General features: G+C 38.3%; 1 non-coding gene across 1 annotated transcript; it reads left to right on the top strand.

Moving 5' to 3' along the window:
- Positions 1 to 221: 221 nt before the first annotated feature.
- trnag-ccc (transfer RNA glycine (anticodon CCC)) lies at positions 222 to 292 on the top strand. Its single transcript has one exon. It is a non-coding gene; the product is annotated as a tRNA-Gly (tRNA).
- Positions 293 to 9494: the final 9202 nt, after the last annotated feature.

Genomic DNA, 9494 nt, shown 5'->3' with positions numbered 1-9494 from the left:
ATTATGAAAAACTGTCTATATTTCAAGTATTAGTAAGTGTTCCCCTTATGAACACAGGATGGTTGTTGTGAGGGTGAACTTGTGTGATATATTCTTAGCTGCTTTTTAGCCTTTCATTGCAAGATTGATTACATATCAGTGTGGATGCCTGCATTCTTGAATGAAGCCTTGAGCCGTAATCCTAACTTTAACACTGTGAGAACTGGAATTCAACAGTGTAAGCATTGGTGGTTCAGTGGTAGAATTCTCGCCTCCCACGCGGGAGACCCGGGTCCGATTCCCGGCCAATGCATGAAAGTGTTACATTATGCCAGGTATTTGGCTGTTATGGCTGAATGTAAAGACTTTAAATTGAGGCTTTCTAGAAAATGGTACTTCAACAGTGGCTTGCATCAACCTACCTTCTATTTAAACTTTACCTTTATCTCCACAAGACTTTTGGTTTAGGTAGTTCCTTCCTCCAACTTTGGAAAGCATGTGCGTTGTTGGTTCAATAGTAAATTTCTTGTTTCTCTACCAGGTCTGATTCTTGGTCAATGCAAGTTACATGTGCTAGTTTGTACCAGAAACTGCCTGTGAAAGCTGTCTGTGCTGATCCTGATATAAAAAAAAATTACTTTATATCTGTGAGTTGATGATGTTGTCTGAAAAACTGTCTACAATTCATGTATTAACAAGTGTTTCCCTTATGCACAAAGGATGTATGTTGTGAGGGGAACATTTGTGGTACATTCTAAGCTGCTTTTTAGCCTTTCATTGCAAGATTGATTACATATCAATGTGGATGCCTGCATTGTTGAATGAAGCCTTGAGCCGTAACCCTAACTTAAGGTAAAGACTGCACTGTGTGGGGGGCTGCTTTTACATGCACCTGATTTCTCTCTCCCCTTTATTTTGCAGTCTGATGCATCTGACAGGGGGCTGGGCACGGTGCTCTCGCAGGAGGTGGAGGGGAGGAACGGCCAGTGCTATTTATTAGTCGCAAGCTCTCCTTTACAAAATATAGTACCATCGAGAAGGAGTGTCTTGCAATTAAGTGGGCTGTTCTTACACTCCGCTACTACCTGCTGGGGCGGGCCTTCACCCTCTGTTTCGATCACGCTCCTCTGCAGTGGCTCCACTGCATGAAGGATACTAACACGTGGATCATCCGTTGGTATCTGGTTCTCCAGCCCTTTAAGTTTGAGGTGATCCACAGACTGGGGACGCAGATGGATGTGGCTTACTTGGGCGGGCAGAGTAGACAGGCCGGATGTTGCCCCTGTCTGAGTCAGCGGTGGGGGCATGTGGCATGGGGGGCATGGTCATGTGTCAGTCTGCGGGAGAGGGAGAGCGGTAAGGCTCGTCACCTGGCTCATAGTTATCTCTAACACCTGTCTCTCATTATAGTGATGGCAGAGGGAGACCTAAAAGGCACGCCAGAGCATTAGAGAGGAGAGAGAGAGTGACCTGAAAGCACAACAGCCACGCACCGAGAGTTTTTTATTTGGAGTGCTTTCATTTATTTAAGAACGATTTTCTTTGGTTATCAATGATTACCGTCGATTGTGTGTGTGAATAAGGAGAATAAAAAGTCTGACCTTGAACCCACTTCGTTGTCTCCTGACTCCTCCATTGCCCACAAACTAATCTATATTTTATCTATCTAAAAACATAATGCAGCACATTTGATAAAATTCAAATAAAATTACCAGGAATTGCATGTCGATGAAACGGGGGTACTGTTGGGAAATGTTGGCATGCTGATGGCATGCTGATCCAATTCCTGCGATGGTTGAAGGTCTTTTCCATTGCGGTTCTGATGGTGGCAATGTTCTAAGATGATGGCTTCATTCTCTTGATGACAGTCAACCATTCATTCAACTTTCTGTTTTCATTGATAGCGTCGCTGTCCCTCTTCACGATGCCGCCTAATATTCCAAAGCTTCCTTTTGATTAATCCTTTATGGGTCACAGGGTCATATAGATGCTCCTACATACACATTTGAAAAGTGGAATTTTGTAAGCAACAACCTTTTGCCAATAGAATATTCACACATTTCAGCAGAACTGTGAGCTAAATTATGTGAGATAGATTCAGAGAGGGAAAGACTGCAATCAAGGATTTAGCCAAATTCAGCTTGTCTGCAGTGGAAGAGTAGCTGTTTGAGACAAAAACATGAGACAACAAGAAAACAAATGATGAATAACATGCAGTTACATAATGTGTACTCATTTTTTTATCATTATACTGCTGAATATCTTGAATCTCCTGAATCTCACCACACCCACATTTGTCATGTGTCATGTGGGTGTTCACATGTGGCTGTTCATAAAGATAGGCATGCATGGCTAAAACACAAACAGTGTAAGTACAAACAGATCTTGCAAATAAAGCTATAAGCAGTCATGACTAGTGTAGCTAATGTTACATGTCACCTTTACATAGTAATACAGTTACAATAATAAATGGATTCAGGTTTTCTGTTCTTGAAACATGACAAACTTACAATCCATGTTTTGTAACAAGATCTTTTTCCTTCCTTCTGTAGATAACACACCTGTGCACTGATATTCAGCCATTATATCAGGCACCTTCCTGGTCAAGAAGGACTGTAATGGCAGAGAGACTTTGGCCTAATAAAGGATCAAAACAATGCAAAATTAAAAACAAGGTTGTTAAGAATGCTTGATTTAGTATGAATGAATGATTTAGTGGGAGTTTTACTGCAGTGCTCACCTGAATATTTTCAATCTGGGGAGGCTGAACATTGATGACTTGTAGGGTGACTTCAGTGGCAACATGAACTTGAAATTTGTCATAGTCTGCACAGTTGTGGTGATGTCACAGTCAATGTAGTCATTGAAGCCTTTGTTATATTTCAGAAACCGTTCTAACTGAACAGGATGGGAGAATTCTTAGTAACAGATTCCCAAAAGTTGTGAGGCATCACTGATGGGGAAAAACTTTTTGCATGTTTCTGTATTGTCTTTATAGATGCTAACAAGTACAGTTTTGGTCAGTTGTCCAGTGGCCAAAGGCCCAGGAGACACTGGCCCAGGATCATCTTCAGATGGGTCCATTTGCTGTGTAATAAATAAATAATAACATGGTAACATTTAGACATAATGCAGCAGACACTTACAAAACTACAATTACAATACTTTTACACAAAGCATTAGCTGATATCACAGCTCATTTCCTTTCTCATACATAAAATCTATACACTTAATGTTACGTAACATGAGGCTGCAGCTACACATTCATACACCAACATTCATATTCTTATAGATCTGAACTACATTTTCTTAAATGATAAGTTTTTTTTTTAATTTTTATTTTTTTGGTACACGACACGACTTAGTGAATTCTGAAGCAATCGCATGAATTTTCGCACCATAAGACTTGCACAGTAAATTAGCTGTCTATGCCATTTTGACATTATGTTAGCAAATTTATATACTGTATGTTACCTAGCCTGCACCAATGGCGCCAAAACATTTTCCCCCATAATGCTAATCATTTCAGCTCACTTTCAGATCAACTACAACTACACTTTAGACATAATAAATACAAGAGTACACCAAAATGATACAAAAGAATTCTGCACCATTACTGGCACCATTTTCATTGACAAAGTCTAAAGTTAATATTGAGTAAAATACAGGGTCTAACAGTTCTGTTAGAAACCAAACTAAACCAGTATTAAAAATAACAGCAGCAGAAAATGTCGTTTTTTGCACGTAAACATAAGTTAAGAAACGATTTCAAGTACAACTTACCTCAAGAATCTTGCTAGCAGTCACTGGCGTGAATTGTCTCCTCCCTGCCAAAATGACGAAAAAGTCGCAGCCCAAGTACTGTTCCAATTCAAAGTTCACATCTAGCCAAGTACAGTACAATCCCCGGATGTGTTCTTGCTCCGCCCATTTTATCGAGGATGCATCGAGAGGTGACTTGTGTGGACTTGGGACAGCCAAGTATCCCAGAATGCATTTCGCACCAACCAGCGGCAATGACGGAGGAGAAAGCGCACAACTTTAAGTTATAATTTTCGAAATACTACTGTTGTTGTGTCACGGAATGTAGTTTTAAGTTTTTTTAAGGCGAGAATGTAGTTGTTTAAACTTCAAATTTGTGGTCAATTTATGAAGATAGTGCCTATTTCAAAATTTGCTCCGATATTTTCGGAGATGTGAGCTCCAGTCGGTCACCAGGCGTTCAGTGCTCATGTACCCCGCTGAGAAAAGCCTTATCTTGGCAAGTCCTTCTGAAATTTGCCACTGGCTCTGATGTCTCTGTGGTGGGTAAACAAGAGATATAATTAGTTTTGGGTATATCTAACAGGCAAACCTCATTCTCATAAATCTATTATTTGTTCCCAGGAAAATCGTGAACTACGATTTTTTACAAAAACATGACTACATCTGGAGAGGTTTACTGTCACCCAGACATGCAGGCAGTTCTTCAGGAGAAGAAAGCTGAGCAGCAAGTCGCCCTCGGACACCATTCCCCGACAGGTCCCTCTCATCCACTTCTGTGTTGCCTGTGTCATCCTCGCTGTCATTTGGGCCTGGGCCTTCCTCCTCCTCCTCCTCCTCCTCCATGATATCACCTGCTGCCACACAAATGTTGTGGAGGATGCAACAGGCACCAATCATCTTTGGGGCGAAGAGAGGCCTGATATCCAGGGCCCTCAAGAAGATGGCTCACCAGCACGTTTTCAACATCCCAAAGGTGCGCTCAATAAAGTTCCTTGCCCTTGCATGGTGCCGGCTTCAACTTGGCCTGTTAATTAAAATTAATGTAGAAAATGTATGTTGTATTTCACAGTCACCAAAGTAACAATTTGCTGTATCTCTTGTGTGTGTGTGTGTGTGTGTTTAATGAGACAAAAAAGAGAGTGTTCTTACTTGCTACAGGCTGGCGGTATGGTGTCATAATAGCAACAGGATGCTGCAGGCACGGGTATCCTCCATCCCCTAATAGAAAGTACCCAGCTGGTGTATACAGGGCCTGTTGGTACATGGGCAATCTGTGTAGGACAAGCACATCATGTACAGATCCTGGATTGCCAATATACACATCTGTAAATGTGCCCGTGCAGATGCCCTGCAGTATAACTGATGTGAAACGTTTTCTGTTTATATATATATATATATAAAAAAAAAAATGAAAAATCCTGATGTGGCACCCATCAATGGCACCAGCAGCACAGCGGAATGCCTCATGACCAGCAAGGCGAGCAAAGCTAGCCCCCACCTCCTTCATCTCCTCTGGTTTAGGGAAATTAATTGCTCTGTGGAAGATGGTCATCATTTCCTCCACGACATTGCAATGCAAACTGTTGCTAGTGGCATGTGAAAGATGTCTGCAGTTACCCTATAGGAGGCTCCACAGGCAAGCCAGTATACCGTGGCCAGCACCTCAGTTTCATGGCTCCATCCATGGTCTTTTTGCTGGGGCAGCATCTGGACCAGCATGTTGATGCTGTTCCTGGAGAGCCTGAAGGCTGGTTTCAAGTCCGCTCCAGAAAAGAGCTTGGTGAAGATAGGCACCTGGTCATTCATCTGTGAATACCTCTGTAAGGCACTTTGGTCCTGTTAAAAAAATCTATTTTTAGAATGTTTTAAACAAGTTTTATTAATTGTTGTTATATTATGTATTTATTGCTTATTTATGGGTTTTTTTCTATTTAATATTTATTTAACTGTATTCTAAATATATTGTCTGATATGAATTATTGAAGTCTACCAGAATTAAATTTCCCTCTAACATCTGACCTGTTTGGTCAGGTACTTGCTTATGCATGAGAAGGTTTCTATTTCTTTCATTGCTTGATAGGCAGTATAAGAGCACAACTGTCTTCCCAGGTTCAAAAAGTTACTGTAGCCTACATGATTACTGTATCATAGACATGAAATGTCCTGTTTGTGTTGAAGTCTGTCCTGGTTAATGACTAATGATGTACGTGACACAGATGAGGTACAGGTGCTTCTTACAGTAATGTATTGTGATGTTTGTGCATCTAACTGTACAAAACCAGTCGGACTGAGTATCAGCCTCTTGATGTTTGAGTACCAAGAAGACAAATGGCAGGTATGTATGTGGAATGTAGGCTAATCCATTTCAATATCATTAACTGTCAAACCTCCCCTGTACTTGCCAGTTGATTAAAAATCTAGTGTAGTCTAATACAACAGCCCTGCAATAAATGTTAACATTATAATCTTGCTGAGGTTAAGTTTTTTATGTAATCTGTTTTTGCCAGGTGTTTGCCCATCCCATTTATATGAATGTGGATAGAGTCAATATTACAAACAGTCTCAGTATTACCCAGTCCAGTTCAATAGCACCACAAGCTGACACAAAAAATAAATCAGCACCTCTCTAAAACATTAAATAAAGATTTTATACAATATTTAACTGCATTAGTTTTTATCTAGGTGTACCAAGTAAACTGTCAAGTCTACATATAAATACGTAGGCAGGTTAAAAAGCATAATTATTAGACAAACGTACAATGCTAGAGAGACATGCTAATGTGGCATGTCTCCTCTCCATACTCCACCGCATCCTGACTCTTTGACAGATTTGCCTCCTCAGTTTGGCAGCCTCCTCTTCAGCTTCTTTAAAAAGCACACCATGGCAATCAGGGTCTTATCCATTTTGATTCTTATTGTTTTTTACTTTTTCTATGTCTGATGTCTAATTTCCACAGCCTTTTTCCCACCACTGGCTTTTTATATGTAGGCTATATGTAGGCTACAGAACTAGGAACGCTCAAAATATATACATATTAATATTTTTAAAATGAAAATGAAAAGAGGCAGGGTTGTGTTTTATATCATATTTCGTTTTATTGTAAATATACATTGCAATGAATATAACCGGATTAGGCACATATTGCCAAGACCAGCTGAGATGGTGACATCATCAAGTATGCTGCTGTTCCAATTGCAGAATGACCGTACTGCGTCCTCCCGTCCACGGGAGTTTGTACTCCCGAGTCGAACTTGCCAAGTCCGAACTACCAAGTACGCAATTCCGAACTTGGCATACTTGGTATTGAGAACGGCCATCGTCTCTGAGCAATGGAGAGGATGTTCAGAGGCGTTTGACCACTGAGGATTTTTTAGCGATTCACATAGTGAAGTGATTATGATATAAAATATGATGTTTTGTATACAACAGTATACAAGGGAAAATGAAATGGCAAGTCGCTGAAATTATCGGACTTGCTGAAGCATTAAAAAGAGAGAGAGAGAAAAAAAAACCTACACTGATGAGTGTGTAAAGCAGATTGTGTTGAATGCCATGAACAAATTCGCAGGTTGTGTTAATTTTAAAACTACACATAACTATGTTTTAAACAGCTGAATTCTTCCAACACAGTTTTATTTAATACTGACACAAAATGTGTAAACTAGACTGCTACACATAATTTGTGTAATTTTTCTACACATTCCTTCTAAGAGTGTATTTCTATATTAATAATATTAATAATAATAATAATTATTATTTTTACATTATTATTATTATTATTATTACCATTACTATTATTATTATTTAATTATATTTTTGATATATTCTTTATTTTTTCTCAACAGATGAAGCTAAATATGCAGGCTGCATTAACTGTGGAATATGTTGTTAACTGTGCTTTCTCCTGGTATTTTGAACATTAATATCTGCTGAAACAGAATTTTCGTTTATGTCTGTGTAGTGTGCAAGGATACCAACATTATTCTGGAGGCACGGAGTGAGAAGCAATTGTAAAATGTAAATTACACATTTTGCAGCAAATATTAAATACAAATACGAAAATTAAAAGAAATGAGAATAAATTAATTTAGCCTACAAACTGAAAGCACCGTAAATCTCTATCAGAAAGTTTTATGATACACTCAAGGCTTATTTTGTGTTCACATATTTTTGTGGACGACATAATGATTAATTAAATTACATGTGCAGAATTAGTGAAATGCAGTGAAACAAATGTGCATGTTTTTTTTTTTTTTTTTTTTTTTTTTGCAATCCTCCGTGTGCAGGAATATTCTGAATAGATTTACACTCTGTGAAGTATTTAAACATCTATGGAGCATTTAACATTTTTTGGAATAAAGGATTAACCAGAGGTCATCTGTAATGTGTATATAAATGCGACCAATTTACAGTCGAGCTTCGCTATAAAATCATCACTTCTCCGGTCAGGAATCCAACAGCGCTCAGGTTGGCTTTTCTATTATTCGGATGAATTTGTTATTCGTTTTGAATTCATTATTCGTGCCTTTCCGAATAAGGTATTTGGCTTCGGGCACATCCCTACTGTGCGGTGTGCTTAATGTGCTGTTATACTGACACTGAATAGATTAATGAATACTTGCAGTAGGAAAAGGCTCAACAACATTTTTTATGCTGTGAACTGAATTTTGCGCACCAAAAATTTTACTAATCTAGTACTTTTGAATGACTTAGAGCAAGGAATGCTCTGAGTTCAAGCATTTAGGTTAAGCGCGCATCCAGGATGTGCATAAGTGGTTTTGTGCCGCTCTGTAAGGCAATAATTATTTAGCCTAGGATATTTTTTATATATCTTTCAGTTATTTTATTTGAGGATTGCCTCATATACTGTACCAGAGAAACACGTCTGATCGGGTCTGGTGGACATGTTAATACATTCAATAGTTATGTCATAAATGTTTAATATATATTTCCCTGACTGTATATTCATATTTGTATATATTCAATATACAATGTGTATATATAAGCAATATGTAATATTTGCAAATAACTAAAGTTATCATAAAGCATTAACAATAAATTTTTGTTTGACAGATGTTCATAAGGTGAACAGCTGCGTCTGCTGTTGCATCATGTAAGTGTGAGGATAACAATAAAAACTTGAAAACGTTTCTCAGTGAAGGTGTCTAATGTGCTTTGACATATATCAAGTAGGCCTGTATATTAACTGTCTGATTTCTGTAGTAATTCTTAATTCATTTTTCATCAACTGCTAATGCATGTTGTGTTCTGACATGGTAATGTTACATTTTCATTTTTTTCTTGTCTTTTTTTTTTACTTTGATTGTGCCCCTAAATTTTTGACCGTGGTCCTAAAAAGTTTAACTTGGGGCAGGAGGGCTCCTAAACAAAATTTTTAACATTGATCACTACAACAAGGCTAGATTATTGTAATGCACTACTGGATCGATTTCCTGTAGGCTAAATAAATAAGCTTCAGTTCAAAATGCAGCAGTTAGAATGCTTACTATAACCAAGAAATATGATCATATCAGCCCAATTTTATTGTCAACATTTGCTGCCTGTTAGGTTTCTTGTCAATTTTAAAATTCTGCTAATTACTTAACAAGCTTTGAATGGTTTAGCCCTCAGTACTTAAGTGAATTTCTATTCTCTAAAATCCATCACGTTCACTATGATTGCAAAATTTCATCCTGTTGATCACACCAAGAATATCAAAACACACAAAAGGAGGAAAATCCTTTTCTTA

Source organism: Myxocyprinus asiaticus, chromosome 38 (assembly GCF_019703515.2).
Source record: "Myxocyprinus asiaticus isolate MX2 ecotype Aquarium Trade chromosome 38, UBuf_Myxa_2, whole genome shotgun sequence".
Taxonomy (NCBI): Eukaryota; Metazoa; Chordata; class Actinopteri; order Cypriniformes; family Catostomidae; genus Myxocyprinus; species Myxocyprinus asiaticus.
The sequence above is the reverse complement of the archived record's forward strand: the minus strand, read 5'-3'. Positions and strand labels throughout refer to the sequence as shown.